At 44.6% G+C, this 18,229-nt stretch overlaps 1 long non-coding RNA gene across 1 annotated transcript; it reads left to right on the plus strand.

The window, feature by feature from the left end:
- The first annotated feature begins 3,351 nt into the window (after positions 1-3,351).
- On the plus strand, positions 3,352-7,072 carry LOC147581480 (uncharacterized). The gene is made up of 2 exons (XR_015249960.1): positions 3,352-3,616; positions 6,956-7,072. It is a non-coding gene; the product is annotated as an uncharacterized LOC147581480 (long non-coding RNA).
- The last annotated feature ends 11,157 nt before the right edge of the window (positions 7,073-18,229 follow it).

The following is an 18,229-nucleotide window of genomic DNA, read 5'->3' on the forward strand; positions in this document are numbered from 1 at the left end:
GGGTAAGAGCAAAGGCGTGGAGTCGGACAGCATGGATTCAAATTCCACAACTTACTGGTTCCAGACCTCAGGCAAGAAACCTTCTGATCCCTAGCTTTCTTACCTGCCAAGTGCATGTAATACTGTATTGCATCTGATCTAAGTCACAATCAATTGTAAGATGCACCATTATTTTATGTATCCCTGAGAAACAAAAAAAACATGCTTCCCATTATAATTATGACATCATCAGCTGGAAGATGTACTGTGTACTGCTTAGCTTTTACTGCATAGCAAATCACTGTAAAATTTAGCGGCTTAAAAAAACAATCATTTATTAGCTCATGATTTTGTGGCTTGGCACTTGGGCTGGTTCAACCAGGTAGTTCCCCTGCTGGTCTCTCCTGAGCTCTCTCTTGCAGCCAGTCAGCTGGTGGATATATGGGCTGGATGGCTCAGGAATGGCCTCACTCACTTGGATGTCAGGATATTTGCTGGGGTCCCTTGGTTCTCTTCTACATGTCCACTCCAGTAAGCAGTTCATCCGTCCTAAAATGGTGGCCTCAGGGCTCCAAGCTCTGCAAAGGGGATAAGCCCCAGTGTACAATTGCTTTTCAAACTTTGGCTTGCTTTGTGTTTGCTGCTATTCCATTGGCTGAAGCCAGTCACATGACTAAGTCAAGTATCCATGTGGGAAAGGATTACCCAAGGACATGGATTCAAGGAGAGGAACGACAGTGGCCATATTGCAAAAAGTCTACTATACATCCTGATGCCAGAGAGATTAAAATCTGGAAAAATATGCATCTGAGATTACACAAAATATAGTAAAAGTCGTGGATGTTAAAGATTTATTTTGGTGATCATTTCACAATATACAGATATGGAATCATTATGCTGGACATCGGACACTAATATATGTTCTCTATATCGATCAAGTCAACCATATCTCAATTTAAGAAAGTAAAGAAGAAACAGGGGCACCTGGGTGGCTCAGTTGGTTGAGCCTCTGACTTCAGCTCAGGTCATGATCTCACGGTCCGTGAGTTCGAGTCCCGCGTCTGGCTCTGTGCAGACAGCTCAGAGCCTGGAGCCTGCTTGGGATTCTGTGTCACCCTCTTTCTCTGCCCCTCCCCTGCTCGGGCTCTGTCTCTCTGTCTCTCAAAAATAAATAAACGTTAAAAAAAAAAGAAAGTAAAGAAGAAACATATTAGCTAAAGTGAAAATAGAATCAAAGAATATTTAATTTATAGTTCTGTTGGTGGAGGGACACCCTGTGTTTAAAGAGATGAGAGGCAAATGTTTTGAAAAGCAGCTAATGTCATTAGCTTCTAGTGAAGGAAAACACATTTTTCTGGGACTGGAGAGAAAAAGGTGCAAATGGATACAGATAAGTTTGAAAATATTAGAGCTGAAAGAGGAAGAAAGCCTGCCCTCCACTCTTGTGACCAAAATAAATCCAATATCCTACATTCCAAGGAATATATTGTTGTGACACCTTTTCCCTCCCCATTCCTCTAGTCCTGTGCTCCTTCTGTTTTCACAGAAGAAATCATGTTTCCACAGGAAAAAATCATGCTTTGGGGAGTATTAGCCAAGGAAATAGTTCATTGGTCAATCTGAAAACACACATGATTGTCCAGTTCAATGCACAGCGGTGGTTATATTGTTTCCCTTAAGAGTTTCTACCTTTGAGCATTCCTGGCAGGTCCATCAGTGAGCCCTCCAGCCTTCTGTAAACTTTAGTGAGTCAGTAGGGTTTCTAGAACTAAAGTTCCCAGTTCATAACCACTAATGCTCTAACAAGCCATGAATTTCTGCTCTAAAATCTGGAGTGTCACTTTAAACAGTTCAGGGTGACTAGATGAAATATATCACTGAGAAGGTCTCCTTTCAAGGTATTTAAATATTAATCCCGCCTCTGCCTTCCAAACATTGTATTCTCTTTTTGTTCAGTCATCCCTCAGCTGATCTAATAGAGGAATATGTAAATCAAAACTTTTGAAAGTGTGTTTTCTGCTTTTTAGAAGAAAGCCATAATTTCTTAAGAAAATAAAATCCTATATCTGATTCTGGAATAAACACTGGGATAGATATGGAGAGATAGGTAGATGGTATATAGATAGATGAGAGATAGATAGATAGATAGGAAGATAGGAAGATGAGGGTTACCTGGGTGGATCAGCTGGTTGAGTGGCCAGCTCTTGATTTCAGCTCAGGTCATGTTCTGATGGTCGGGGGCTCCACATTGAGCATGGCGTCTGCTTGGGATTCTCTCCCTCTCTCTCTGCCCCTCCCCCGTGTGCTCTCTCTTTCTCTCAAAATCAAATCAAATCAAGTCAGATAAAAATATATAAAAGATAGAAAGATGAGCAGATAGACAAATTAGATAGAGATGGACAGATAGATATGTCTGGAGTATGGTAGGCCTTTTGGGGATTGAGTGTATCTCTTATCCAAGAAAGGATGATTATGTTAAAAAAAAAAAAAGCAGGGGTGGCGGTGTTGAGTTGCTGTGTGAGATAATGTCTGCAAAGCACTTAGTACAGTACTTGCCCCCAGTGAATATTCTATAAGTGCTATTACTTACGATTCTCTTTGGAAAGCCTTTGTAGCTATGCTTTTTGTATCTGCAACCCCATAAATTCTTATTTATCATCCAAAACCTAACTCAGGCATCCCTTTCTCCAGGACACAGACACACACAGATACGCAGACACACACACACACACACACACACACACACACACACCACACACCTTGTTATCCCCAGAGTTGTGCTAGGCTGCCATTTAAGTTGCACTGCCTGTTTGTGATAGGTTGTCATTTCTGTGCTTCTAGGTCTGTGGACCTGGCTTTGAGCTCCCTGACAGCAGACGTTGTGTGTCTAGACATCTCCTCCCCTCATCCCAAGACAATGCCTGGTACTCGATACGTGTTTATTCCATTGAACCGGTATGTCACCACCAATAGCACTGCTTCTCCTTCTCCAAGGTGTAACTGCTGTTTCCTCCGGAGGTGGTCCCACAGCTCTGTCTGATGGTTCTGGCACAGAACTTGTCACATTCATTGTGCTTACTTGTTCGTGTAATGCACACGCAGATAGGAGGTGCCTTCTTCACACTCTACGTCTACGTGAGACTCCCCCTCACCGTGCCTGGTGGTAGCAGTGAGTACTCTGCTCATCCTTGTGACATAAATAAAAAGTGTCTCGAATCTCCATTCTACTTATTCTCAGGAAGGCCTGTGGCTAGAAGTCTAGAGGAAAATTGGATTGAGTATGTGATTCATCAGGGGTTGTTTCTAGTCCATTCCTAGAACCTGAGCTCACTGGCTTCCCTCTCCTCTGAGGTCACAATGCTGCTCCCTCATCATGTGCTTGAGTGCCCGGGGGAGCCCAGCCCCCGTCCCTGGGGTCTCTCTCACCCTTCCACCCCACCCAAGGAACAGTCATGTCGCGGGCCCGTGACACCCAGCAGTATTTGAAGTTTCTCTCAGTGAACAGAATGTGTCTAAAAATACCACAAGGAGCGTATGGGACTCGGACCAGATCATTTGTCACCCGATGTCTCTGGGAACAGGACACTGGTAACCCCCGTGGGGTTGGGACATCGGTTCAGAGTGGTGTTGAAACTGGGTGAGTGGGCAACATGCATCCTCCCTCAGTTCTGCTCTGGCCGCTCCTTCATGCCCGTTGTACCAGCCCAGCCACTGCAGGCTCCCCCCAGGCCCACACCTTAGCCTTCTGGAGGCCATGGCCCACCTTGAGAATCTGATGAAAAATATGGATCCGCACCTCATAAACGCTTCCCGTGTGCTGTCTGTGGGTGTCCGAGGCTCCCTAGGTTAAGAGCCTGTGATAGAATAGAAAAATACAAATCTCTAAGTTCAAGGCTGGACTCTGCCTCTTCCCGGTGTTTAAAAAATGGTTAAAGAAGACAGTTTAAGAGGGCACCTGGGTGCCTCGGTCAGTTAAACATCCGACTCTTGATTTTGGCTCAGGTCCTGATCTCATGGTCGTGGGATGCGGCCCCATGTGGGGCTCCACACTGAGTGTGATTCTCTGTCTAAAATCAAAAGAAAGAGAGAGAGAGAGAACAGAATTTAAGTGATATGAATAAACTATTTAACACTTCATGGAACTGATAGTCCCCATTCAAGAACGGCAAAACAGAGAAGAAGGCAGGAAGCATTTATAAAATAAATAATAAAGAACAGGGAAGAGAAAAACAGAAAATATCTGATTGGCTGGGGCTACTTAGGCAACCTTGATTGGAATGAGAAGGAACAAGGAAATAAGTACAGAGCCTGAGTTGGCTTTGCTTTGGGGGACTAGCCAACTCACGTATTTCTGGTCAAGTGGATCACTTATAGGGACATGAAAGTGATCTGAATTTTGATTTGTTGATGGTACACCCTGGTCAGGAGCAGATCCAACTTGGGCCTAGAAATTTATCTTAACGCTAGTTATGTGACTTATCTCTCTGAGCCTCAGTTTCCACATACGAACAATAGGTTGTAAGGGGCCCGCCACATAATAGGTCCTTGGTCCTCGCTTCCGCATCCCAAGCTTCCAGATATGTTTTCATTTTTTTTTTTTTTAATTTTTTTTTTCAACGTTTATTTATTTTTGGGACAGAGAGAGACAGAGCATGAACGAGGGAGGGGCAGAGAGAGAGGGAGACACAGAATCGGAAACAGGCTCCAGGCTCCGAGCCATCAGCCCAGAGCCCGACGCGGGGCTCGAACTCCCGGACCGCGAGATCGTGACCTGGCTGAAGTCGGACGCTTAACCGACTGCGCCACCCAGGCGCCCCATGTTTTCATTTTTAAGTGCATGGTGCTATCAGTTTGGCACGTGTAGGCAGCAAAGGGTTGACGTTTGATCGTAAATTCAGCTTTTCAGGTATTCACTTAAAAACGTTTGCTGGGCATTTACTGTGTGCTATCTAGGAGGTAGGTGTTGGAGTGTGTAGGTAGGTGTGTGTCTGTGTGTATATATACCTGTTCACGAAGGATGTAGAGTTGAATATAAAATGGAACCTCAGTTCACAGCATGATGACCTAGTGCCTATCTATCCTTAGAATATACCCTCTCTGAAAAATTTTCGCACAAAATATTTCACCTAATTAACTCACTACAAAGACACGGTATTGGTGCCCCAGTATTTTGGCCACGTGATCAAAGTCTGGCCCTTGTTTGGTGCCCACCTCCCTCTGTGACAATACCTTCTTGTCCTTGACTTTGTTAAATTCAATGCCAAGAGTCTCCATCGGGAATATTCTTACATAGTCTGAATTGAAGGAGATGTTTTAGGTCTAAATATAGTAATACATGGCTGGTTTTGTATCATTGCTGAAAATCCGTGTGTGTGTGTGTGTGTGTGTGTGTGTGTATCTGACAGGCTTTTCTTCAGTTTAAAATGCAGGCTGCTCGCATACATATGGGCTTCTGGTCATTTGGACTCACTATTGAAGACATTTAGATGACTCTGTTCTCATGCGGTCTTCTTCAGGTCAATCGATTTGCCAGAATTTACCAAGCTCCCATTTTCCCAAGCCCATGGCTTTTTGCTAACAATCTGGGGAGGTTACTGAAGACAATAACTAAATTTCTGAAATCTCTGTCTGCTGGGTGTTGTTCCTACTGAGATACCCCCATGCTATTAAGCGTCTACACTTTTCGTGTTAAAAAAAATAGTATGGTGGTCTAGTCTCAACTTTGGGTGAACAGGTCTGCTTTAATTTGTCTCTTTTTCAAGTTTATTGAAAATCATCCTTACCATCCACTCACATTTACTGGGCAGCTACTATTTTGCACCGTCTGGGGCTGGGAACTATTGTGGGTGTAAGCCATGATTTCTGTTTCCAAAGGTTCTGGGCTTTTTTTTTTTTTTTAATGTTTATTTATTTTTGAGGTGGGGGAAGGGCAGAGAGAGAGAGAGGGAGACACAGAATCCAAAGCAGGCTCCAGGCTCTGAGCTGTCAGCACAGAGCCCAATGCTGGGCTTTAAACTCACAAACCAAGGGATCACGACTGGAGCCAAAGTCAGACGCTTAACTGACTGGGTGACTCAGGTGCCTCTGATTCCAAAGATGATATGATAAAGAATATATTTGGTCTTTGCCCTTAATTCCTGCCATGGAGTCCCTAAAATCCTTGGAATTTCCTGAGTGCTCAGTGTCTTTTGTTACTCAAAGTGAGTCCCTTTAGTTTTAGAGGGTCCCTTTTGTTTTATGCTAGCCAGGAGATTTATGTTAGCCTCAGAATAGGGTTGATCTTCCAGCCTCACTCAATGAGTTCCAGGAAGGAGCAGCTGGAGATTAAGTTTCTAGAAAACCTCCGAAAAGAAGAAATTTGATGAGCTTCTGGGTTAGTAGATGCATTCACGTGCCCGGAGGGTGGCATATTCCAGCCCCACACAGATAGACAGTCCTGCACTCAGGACCTTCCTGGACCTTGCTCTATGTACCTCCTCATCTGGCTGCTTATTTTTTATCCTTTATAATATCCTTTCGAGTAAACCAATAAGTGTGTTTCCCTGAAATCTATGAATGGTTCTAGCAGATTATGGAACCTGAGAAGTGGGTCACGGGAACCCCAGTTTGTAGCCAAATTAGACGTAAGGGTGGGGCCTTACTACTTGCAAGTGACATCTGAAGAAGGAAGGCAGCCTTTTTGGGACTGAGCCCTTACCCTGTGGTGTCTGTGCTAATGCTAGGTTACAGATTGGATTGAATTGTTGGGCACCCAGTTGGATGCCAGCAGAAAATTGGCTGCTGGTGTTGGAAAACACCTTGGGAACACAGGATATATTTATTTAAAGATAAATAATAATACCAAATAGCACATGAAAACTGTAAGTGAGTGGTGCCTTAGTCAGCTTATGTTAGGTTTTGCTACAGTAATGTCAACTTTAAATCAGTGGCCGATAACAAAGGTTTATTTTTCATTCTCTTGATGGCTGAACTAAAGATCGACCGTGGACTCCACAGATCTTCGTCTTTCCAGGACCCAGGTTGGAGGGACAGCCTCTCTCTAAGGAGATGCCACTCTTATGACAGAGAATAAAGTGCAATGGGAGAGCTACAAGATCACTCTCAAAGCTCCGCTTGGATGGGACACATGTCACTTCTCACATTTTAGTGGCCCCGTCAAGTTATGAGGGTGACGTGTAATCCTTCCACAAGAAAGGGCTGCGAATCATAGGGACCAAGAATCCAATCTATCATAAATAGCATAGGGAAAGAGTGCTATGGGAACAAAGAGGTGGCAAGCTCATGGGGGGGGGGGGTGTCAAATGGAGCCACTGAAGGGGCCTTGAAGGATGGTTAGGATTTAGACAGATGGAGTAGGTGCTAAGTCCTTTAGATGAGGCAGCAAAGTGTCCAAAACATATTCAGGTGACAAGAAATAGACAAATCAGAAAGAACAGGGTTGGAGGAGACAGGCTGTCTTAGAGAAAGATTGAGCTCCCTGTGTCAATATACATGGATACATGATACTAGTTGCTAATATTTATTGAACTTTGTATTTAATTCTGCCATGAGATTTTCTCCCCATTTTATGGAAGTTGTGGGTTAGAGACGTCAAGCTACTGACCTGAAGCCACATGGCTGCTGAGTGCGGAAGTCAGGATTCAAACCCTGGCAATCTTAGGGGCGCCTGGGTGGCTCAGTTGGTTGAGCGTCCGGCTTCGGCTCGGGTCATGATCTCACAGCTCTTGAGTTCGAGCCCCATGTCAGGCTCTGTGCTGACAGCTCAGAGCCTGCAGCCTGCTTCAAACCCACTCGCATTCTGTCTCTGTCTCTCTCAAAAATGAATAAACATTAAAAAAAAATAAATAACCCTGGCAATCTGCTGCAGAAGTGTGTAATCTTTACACTACTACTTCTGGGAGAGCCTGGGGGGATTTACACACCCGCCCTGTGCCAAACAGTTGGCTTCCTGGCTGTAAGCAACAAAAACCAATTATGACTGATGTGAATAGATACGGGACCCTGGAAGGAACTCACAGGACGTTGACCTGGTACCTAGGCTGAGAAGCTGGAAGAGCAGACCCATCTTCTAGCAAGATTAGTCTCGTCAGAATGCCACCGCCACAGCCACAGTACCTGGCATGAGGGGATCCCAACCCTCCCTTTGTGTCTGTTATACTCACTCAAGAGTCCAAATTGTAGGACGGGCTTCTGGTTGCCAGACTCTGGCCCAGTGCCTGGGCCCAGGCTGCCAGGGATAGAGAGAGAAAGAGGATCTCTCTGCTTTGTCATCTGTAGTCACAGACCAGGTCATGTGACACTCCTGCTCCCAAACAGAAGGAGGGTTGAACATCGCACAGTAAAAATGACAAATGTCCACTACCTTCTGTAACCCCATGGAAGGGGACAATTCGGTTATAACGTTTGTAGTGACAGAAGCAAGGACTAGGATTAGAATTAATGTAGAGGAGAGGAATTAGTTATTTCTCAGAGACTTGGGGGGATGGTATAATAATGGTAGGCCTCATGGTGGAGTAGCCCCTTAAATAAAGTTTTGAAGGATAAATGGGTAAGAATCATCAAGGCAGACGATAACAGGTCCAGACACAAGTGAGAGTGTATGGAGGTACAGATGTGTGAAACAGCACTGAGTGAGATTCACTGGGAACACAACAAGGACGTGGGTCCAACATGGCAGCTGCTCTCAGCGAGCACAGCTGATTGGACTGAGAGATGGAGAGGCACTGAACAGCGTCAAGTAGAGGTGAGTCACGCTTGCATTTTCGAAGCTCACTCTGATCCCTGATGGAGGGCAGATGGCAGGAACTGGTGTGGGTCAGGGTTAAGCCTGGTAGGCCACGGGAGATCAAGTTTCTAATTCTGGCCCTTTCACCAATTTACTGTATGATTTGGCCTCTAGCTTATGCTTTCCGTGTTTAGGCCTCACTATTCTCATCTTTACGATGCTTTGGATGGATAAGATCATCTTAATGTAGTCCATTCTACCTTTGAAGTTCTAGGACTTAGTCGCCCCAAAGGAAGATCGGAGTACAAGTATAAAAGGCTTTCAATTCCAGGGTAAGGTATTTGAACTACTTATTTATTTATTCAACAGATATTTATGGAGTGCTTCCTATGTCAAGCACTGTTCTAGGCTTCAGGGAAATAGCAGAGAATAAGAAAATCCTCCACCACTATGGGAAATTTTTGGAATAAGAACTTACACTCTAGGGGAGCCTGGGTGGCTCAGTTTGCTAAGCATCCGACTTCGGCCAAGGTCATGATCTCGCGGTCCATGAGTTCGAGCCCCGTGTTGGGCTCTGTGCTGACAGCTCAGAGCCTGGAGCCTGTTTCAGATTCTGGGTCTCCCTCTTTCTCTCTCCTCCCCCACTCATGCTCTGTCTCTCTCTTCTCAAAAATAAATAAACGTTAAAAAAAATGTCCAACTCTTAATGATCTCATGATCTCACAGTTTGTGAGTCTGAGCCCCTCATTGGGCTCTGCACTGACAGCGTGGAGCCTGTTTGAGATTCTGTCTCCCTCTCTCTCTGCTCCTCCCCCCACTTGCTCTCTATCTCTCAAATAAAAATAAACCTAAAAAAAAAGAGCTGACATCCTAACCAGGTGGAGATTAGACACAACTCTCTAATAATAGAAGGTGGCGCTATGTGCTAGCAAGAAAAAGGAAACAATAGAAAAATAAAAGTTGGGGGGATTGAGAGTGACAGGAGAAAGGCACTCCTTACATGGGCTGGCAGGGAGGGCTTCTCAAGGAAGCGAAAGAGACTTTTAGGAGAGATTTAAATGAAGGAGGGATCAAGTCCCGTGAAGACGGGTGGGAAGAATTTTCCCAGCAGAGTGATCAAATAAATGGCAACTGCAAAGGTGTCAGGGTGGTTTGTTTAAAGGAGAGCAGGAGGTCAGTGGGGCAGAGCAGAGTAAGAAGAGCTTCAGGTAAAGGAAAGAGCAATTGTAAAGGCTCTAAGTTATGTTTAAGAAAGACCAAGGCATTCAATATGGTGTAATGGAGTAAGCCAGGAAAAAGGTCTCAGTAGGTGACTTCAGACAAGTGGCCAAGAGCCAACTTTCCTCCATGACTTGTTTTTTTATTCCATTATTTCGGTGTGTGACAGGCACTGGGCTGAGCTCTGGAAACACACCCATGAACTGGCTATGCCTTCAAGGAGCTGAAAATGTTTCCAATGGACTCACAAGTACGTCAAACACATTTCTAGTCATCAACCTTATTGTCTAGCACTTCACGTCTTGCCAACTTTCATCAAACTCTTCTGATCCACCAGGCTGTTGTTTAACGTGTTTGCTTTGCCTGGGTTTGCCCTTATCATCCCACACATCTAAAGCTTCCTTAGTCTTTAAGGTCAGCTCAAATACCAGTTCCTTCAGGAAATTTCTTTTGCCCTAGACTGGAAGAAATCTCTGTTGTTCTGTGTCATGCATCTATCAATTTGTCCCTCTATCCATTTGTCCATCCTTCCATCCATGCACCTATCCATCCATCCATCATATTCTCTGATTCTTTTTCTTTTTAACAGGTAGCAGCCCTGTCCTGGGAATTGTTGAAGCAGCAGTAAACAAAACACCATCCTGCTTTCAATGATGTCAGAATATAATGCCAAAGTAACAAGAAAATAAACCATTGAAATACAGGAAATGTTACAAGCTATCTTTTTCTTTTTTTTTTTAATCAGGCACTTGCTGTTTGTCTAATGCCATAGTAAACACAATGAGCACTAATAAAAAGTGAAATATTGAATCCCGACTTTAAGGGCATCTCCTGTTTCATAAATAGAATTTGTAAACAATTTTTCAGTGTAGAGAATAGATATTAAATATCTGCTGATTAAAGACTTCATATAAAGTTCAAGTAGTAGAAATACAATTGGATGATTTAGTCTGATGACAAAAATACAGTGGACCCCTGAACAATGCAGGGCCGAGGGGTCCTGACCTCCCCACACAGTTGAAAATCTATCTGCAACTTTGGACTCCCAAGAAACTGAGCCACTAGTAGCCTACTGTTGACCAGAAGACTTACCTATAACATAAACAGTCGATTGATACATATTCTGTATGCTCTATGTATTATATATTGTATTCTTACAATAAAGTAAGTTACAGGGGGTGCCTGGGTGGCTCAGCATCCAACTCTTTATTTGGCTCAGGTCATGATCTCACAGTTCATGAAACTGAGCCCCACGTCAGGCTCTGCAGTGTGGAGCCTACTTGGGATTCTCTCTCTCCCTCTCTCTGCCCCTCCCCTGCTCATTCTCTCTCTCTCCCTAAATAAATAAACAAGCTTAAAAACACTAAAGTAAGCTAGAGAAAAGAATATGTTATTAAGAAAATCATAAGGAAGAGAAAATACATTTATAGAACTGTACTGTATTTATGAATCCCATACATTTACATCATTTGTTCACGAGATGCATCATCTGTCAGTACCTACCTCAGTATTACATGATACAAAACGATGTAGATGTTAATACATATAACACTAGACATCAAACAATGAAAATATAATGTGGAAAGAAATTCATGTTTATTTACAGGTATAATGATTCATGCATTGACAATGAAAAAGCAGCAGTGTGATTGCTTTCTGGTAGCCTAGTATATCCCACATGACTGCTCCACAGTAGCCTAGCCTATACATTAATGAGTGAATTGCTATAAAAATTTTATGGCACAAAGCATCATGGTCAGATTCATAACAGTATTGAAAACATTGTTATGTTTTGTAAAACCACTTACATGTGATTGGCTGACACGCAGTTTCTCCACTTACGAGAGACAGCGACCTTCCTTTTGTTTCAAGTTGTCCTATAATGACTTCCCTTTTTCTTGAACCACATTAGAGGCTACAGGTATGCCTTTCTTACAGCAATCCTGCATCCACATAAAAGCTGCATTTTCAATACGACCCAAAAGGGTATTTAGCAAGAGGTGCAAAGTTTTTTGGTGTGCCTGGGGTGGCACAGTTGGTTAAGCATCTGACTCTCGATCTTGGCTCAGGTCACGATCTCATAGTTGGTGAGTGCATAGGGCTATGCGCTGATGGCCCAGAGCCTGCTTGGGATTCTGTTTCTCCTTCTCTCTGCCCCTCCCCTGCTTGTTTGTTCTCTCTCTCTCTCTCTCTCTCTCTCTCTTTCTCCGAAAATAAATACATAAATTTAAGAAAAGGAAGGTCAAGGTTTTCATGGCTACTGGCCTGGCTGTGGTCATGGCCTCATGCAGTTTCTTTTGTTTTCTTTACAATGGTCTCTATGCTGGATTCATGCACTTGAAACCATAGGCAAAGGCAGCTGCAGATCACGGTCCACAGTACATATTAAGAAATTCAACTTCCTCTTGTCATGTCAGGACTTTGCTTCTTGGGAGCATTTCCAGCGTCACTAGTGGCACTTCACGTGGATTGCATGGCATTATTTAAGGTTTACAGTATTGATTAAACATGATGAAAAATATGCAAGAACTGTGAGCGGTCACTTTTTACTGCAACATGCAATTGACTCGAGAGAGGAGCTGCCCACATGGAGATAATTAGCATCACAGGGTGTTTTTAAGCTTGAGCTCACCACAATGGTCACAGGAGGTAGCTATGAAATTACCAGTGTAGTGAAATATGTACTACAGTTAGTTTTATGCAGTTATGATCTAATACTGCATCTGCATTTCCATTTCTCCTAACTGCAGATGGGAGTATGTATGGTCTGTGTGCATGAGTTTTGATAAATTTTAACTTTTTATAATAGATTTGTGTATATTTTTTTTGGCAGCAAATGATAAAATAGTCTGTACACATTTTATTCATTCGTGACGTACCTAACCTGTGCATAATTTCTTCGATATTTCTAGGCTATGTGGTTTTTCTATGAGTTTTTTTTTCCAAATTGTCAGAAATCTCCATAAAATTTTCCAATATAATTACTGAAAAGAATTCGTGTACAAGTGGACACACACAGTTCAAGCCCGGGGTGTTGAAGGGTGAACTGCAGTCTATGTATGACTTTCGCCAATAATGGAGCAGATCTCTCAAAGAGTAAATTTCTAATAGATCAATCAAAAATATTGCAAAACACTCTATCGGCTAGACACTGTGGGAGAACCCCACTCAAAGTATGTATATTTATGTTTAGCTGTGGGGATAAGACCCACACATTTCGAAGAGTAACTGCACTAAAAAAATAAGACGGTGGGGGCGCCTGGCTGGCGCAGTCGGTTAAGCGTCCGACTTCAGCCAAGTCACGATCTCGCGGTCCGTGAGTTCGAGCCCCGCGTCGGGCTCTGGGCTGATGGCTCAGAGCCTGGAGCCTGTTTCCGATTCTGTGTCTCCCTCTCTCTCTGCCCCTCCCCCGTTCATGCTCTGTCTCTCTCTGTCCCAAAAATAAATAAAAAACGTTGAAAAAAAATTATAAAAAAAATAAGACGCTGAAGGATGGCAGTGAAATTAGTGGTGTATGCAAAATAAATGATATAAATTCAGACAAGTATCGAGGAGGGATGCTTTAAATCGGTCCTTTCGCGGTGAGCAAAATTCATAGGATGATAACGAACGGAGGGTGGAAGCCCCGTTTGGGGAAGTGATGAACACAAAGGCCCAGCTGAGAGATGGCGAAGTGTTAAAAACCACAGGGAAGAGCGTGGCGCTCATTCAGTCTTAGGGAACTGGCACTGGCCTGTTTCGCTAATCAGCATCCCGAGCATATGGCCTGACATAAATGTATGTTGGATGAATGAATCTTTAAAAATGAATGAACAAACCAGACGAGCTACCGCGGATTCTTATTTAGGAAAATGACTTCAAGAATATGGTGCTTCTGGAAGATTCGCCTGGCAGAGTAGAACTGAGTAGGAGAGAGTGAAAAGAGGGCTCCCTCCTGGGAGGTGTGGCCTCACACGGAAGAGCCGAAACTCACACCGGAGAGGACCAACGACGGCACAAGGTACTGGAAAGGTGGCGGGGGGTGTTCGAGGAGGGTCGTCCTAGGAGAAGGCGAAATCCAGGGGCAGCGGGAGGGGGGACATGGAGGTGTAGAGCCCCCAGTCGAACTGCAGAGATGTGCAGAGCAGGCACCTGCTCTCCTGCATGGAGGGAGCTGGCAGAACCCCGTGTTAGGGTTCCATCTCAGCGTGCCCTCTTCCTTATCTAGGCTGAGTTAATTTTCCTTCAATTCTGTAGCAATACAATAACTCTTTATAGAGCCAAACCAGCAAAGAGCGCCTATGGTTTATTTCCACAAGTGTCTGAGATCTCCTTTATCTTTTCCGTGATCCAGCAGATAGATGACGGCTATCATTTTATGTTTTGTATGTTTTAGGTGGGGGCAAGGGGTGCACTTCATTGGCTTCTGAGCTGGGGGAACACTGTTGGCGGAGGTCCCCAAAAGGCGGCAAGAAGCTGCACTGGGCGGGGAGGGGGAGAGTGATGTTTACTCTGCTGTTGCACCAACACCCAGGAAAGGCGCGGATCATACAGCTAATAAATGATGGGGTTAACACCTCCACTCGCCTGTCTCTGGGTCCCACATCTGTGGACAGCTCAATAAATGGAGCAGATTTTTGTCTGGACGAGCTGAAGCCCTGCCCGAAGGCTGGTGTATATTTAGATGACTGCCCACCCATGTCCATCCTGAAGTTGGTGTGCTCTTTTGAAACACGTTTGTTAAATACAAATAAAAGTCATCTTCCCATAAAGTTTGTTGGGCATCCATTTTGTCAGAAGGGTAATAACGGTTCACAGAATTTCTGAGGGCCACGGCAGTAGTACATGGAGCAATTCGGAATATGGTAGAGAAATCTGGATGCATCTGGAATATATTTTGCAGTAAGAACCAATAAGTTTTATTTCTTGATTGGATGGGGTTGGGTTGTGGTATTAGTGGGGGAAATAGAGTACTCCAGAATGACTAGTGTTTTTGCCCTGAAAGATTGGTAGATCATGGTGTCATTTATCGGCCATTTATCGGACGGGAAAGATTTGGGCGGGAATCAGTTTGTGAAGAAAATAAAGAATTCTGCTCTGGAGGTGTTAAGTTTGAGATGTCTGTGAGCCACCTCCGTGGAGTTTCTGCGAAGGTAATCAGATATACACTCAGGCGAGTTCAGGGCTGGAATTCAAGTTTGGGAGATGGACTTTTGCACATCTCCTGCCTCTTTCTCAGATGTTAGGTTCAGGAAAAAGGGGACAGAAATGTTTCTTGCTTCAGAGAAATGAATAATACTGATGTCCATTTGCTCATTCATATTGTTATTCATTCCTCGAATATTTATTCAGTGCTTTTCAGTGCTAGATGCTGTGTTCAATTCTATGAATATAATGGCAATTCAATGAGCACATACGATCACTGCCCTCGTTGGATCTGACATCTAGAGCGGCACGGTGAACATAATCTGAGCTTCATACGAAAGTTTAAATTTTCTGATAGCCACATTAAACAAGCAAAAGGAGGGGCGCCTGGGTGGGTCAGTCGGTTGAGCGTCTGACTTCAGCCAGGTCACGATCTCGCGGTCCGTGAGTTTGAGCCCCGCGTCGGGCTCTGGGCTGATGGCTCAGAGCCTGGAGCCTGTTTCCGATTCTGTGTCTCCCTCTCTCTCTGCCCCTCCCCCGTTCATGCTCTGTCTCTCTCTGTCCCCAAAATAAATAAACGTTAAAAACAAAAATTTTTAAAAAATAAAAATAAAAAAATAAAAAAGCAAAAGGAAATAGATGAAGTTAATTTTAATACTTATGTTATTTAACTCAATAGGTCCAGAAGAATGTCATTTTGACATGCAATAAATATGAAAATTATTCATACGATATTTTACATTCTTTTTTAAACTTTGGTTTCCAAACTCCATTGTGTATTTTATACATACAGCACGGGGGTCAGACTGACCCTGCACTTGAGGTACTCAAGGGCCACATCCAGCACAGATCGAGAGGGTGTTGTGCAACTTGGCTCCTTGATGTCTAAACCCCTTCCTTCTGCCCACTGGTCATTGTGAGTTCAAGCCCCATATTGGGCTCTGTGCTGACAGCTCAGGGCCTGGAGCCTGCTTTGGATTCTGTGTCTCCCTCTCACTCTCTGCCCCTCCCCTGCCTGTACTCTGTCTCTCTCTGTCTCTCTCAAAAATAAACATTTAAAAAGTTAGTAAAAGAATTTTATTTTCAGTAAATCAATCTAAGTCTCAGAGTTCCTGTAGACAGGTTCCCTTGTCTTGTTTCCCTGACATGTGTTAATGATGCTATTAGACAGTACTTCCTCTCTGAATCCCAGCACCCAGCCATGATAGGGCACAGGGCATATTTAATGAATGAACACGGAACGGTATGCTTGCTCTGTGACCCAGGGGAGGAGAATGTGTGGGATTCTGTTTTTGGAACTGGTTCCTTCTTCGAACAACAGATCCAAAGACTAATGCCTTCTGTGATGTCACTCAGAAGGAATCAACATGGACGGTTCTTTCTTTAATGAGTGTGTATCATATGTGATGCCTCTTCCCCATCGCATGCAGTTCAAAGGTCAACAAAAACAGATTGTAAGCAAATACCATTTCATTCATGTGTGGAATTTTAGAAACAAACAAGTGAAGGGGGGAAAAGAGCGATACAAGCCAAGAAACAGACTCTTCACTGTAGAGAACACACTGATGGTTCCCAGAGGGGAGGGGGGGGTGGGGGGGGATAGGTGATGGGGATTAACTAGCACACTTGCTGTGATGAGCACTGGGTGATGGATGGAAGTGCTGAACACCTGAGACTAATATTACACTGTATGTTAACCAACTGGAATTTGAATAAAAACTTAAAAAAAAAAAAACAGGTCGTGAGGACAGCGACTTTTGAAACCTAAGAGGGGTACAGAAGGCCAAATAGGAACAACTTTTGTCAGCAGGACACAAAGGAGCTTCGTGGGGGTATCACTGCTTAGGAGCAACTTCTCCCCGACCCCTCCAAGCAGGCTGCCCAAGCAAACACGCCCATGGCAGCGTTAATTTCCCCACCTAACGTTCTCCCTGAAGATTCCCCCGTCTAAGGACAGGTTTGGGTCAGCATTGGCATGCATGCTGAAATTTGCCCGATCTTTCTGTCTTTTGCCTTCTTAGTTCTGCTAATTCACCAGAGTCTGAACACTAGGTTCTCCTCCGGGTCCCTGAGCCTGGGGATGTGCCTTGCAGGGGCATCAGCAACGAAGGAATGAGACAGGCTGGGATAATCGGGGTCTCCGACCAACAGCAGCCAAGGATTTGCTTAGTGAGCTGGAGAAGGGTGGGATTGCCATCAGACTGGAATACAAGTGTCATCTTGAGTGAAGGAGGGGGAGAAAGGTGGAGTGAACACTTCCTTGGCTCCCGAGCTGTCAGGAAAGTTGGGCAAGGCCAAAGGGCGTCCTGAGACAAAGTCACCAGTCAGTGGAGTCCCACGTATCCCACAAAGGGGCCCGTCCTAGCGCCCTGCCCCCTCAGTCCTCATTGGCGGGGCACAGCCTGTGGGAAGGGTGATCTCGGTGAGGCAGAGGTGGATTTCAGAGAGAGCACAGAGGCCGGTGCCCTGGGCCAGTTATGCCCCCAAGCAGTCGGAGGTCTGCATCCTCAGGGCCCCTGTAGGCCCACGTCCAGGCTCTGTCTGGAACAAGCTGTGTGGACCCAGCTCGGCTCATACACAGAGCAAGTCCATATGACACGGTGGAATGTGCCCTGGAGTTGGCATGGAGGTTCTGGGTGAAGCCCCCGATCGCCACTAGCTCTGTGACCTTAGATGAGGCGCCAAACCTCTCAGAGACTTGGTTTCTTGATTTTAAAGTAACACTCTCTCCCAGCGTCGTGGGGAATGACACGAGCCCACAGGTGCCGACCGCCTGGTACAATGTACGAATAGGCATGTTGTGACACAATCAACAAAGAGCAATTGTTAAAGACTGATGACAGGAAGCCTGGAATTCTGCTGTGAGGAAAGTCTGTGGCAATGATAGGGATGTGCCCACCTTTGTGGTTATGTTTGTACCGTGCTGTGAGCTAGTTCAGGATTCAAATTCTGTAGGGTCTCATCACTTAGTAGATGTCGGTTTCTACATTAGGTTCTAGGCAGATTATTTGTTTATTTATTTAAAGTGTATTTATTTATTTTGAGAGAGAGCATGCACGCAGTGGAGGGGCAGAGAGAGAGAGGGAGAGAGAGAGACTCCCAAGCAGGCCCCGAGCTGTCAGCGTGGAGCCCAGTGTGGTGCCTGAACTCATGAACTGTGAGATCATGCCCTGAGCCGAAACC

The sequence above is a fragment of the Puma concolor genome, chromosome B1 (genome assembly GCF_028749965.1).
Source record: "Puma concolor isolate L17-30 chromosome B1, mPumCon1.1.hap2, whole genome shotgun sequence".
Taxonomy (NCBI): Eukaryota; Metazoa; Chordata; class Mammalia; order Carnivora; family Felidae; genus Puma; species Puma concolor.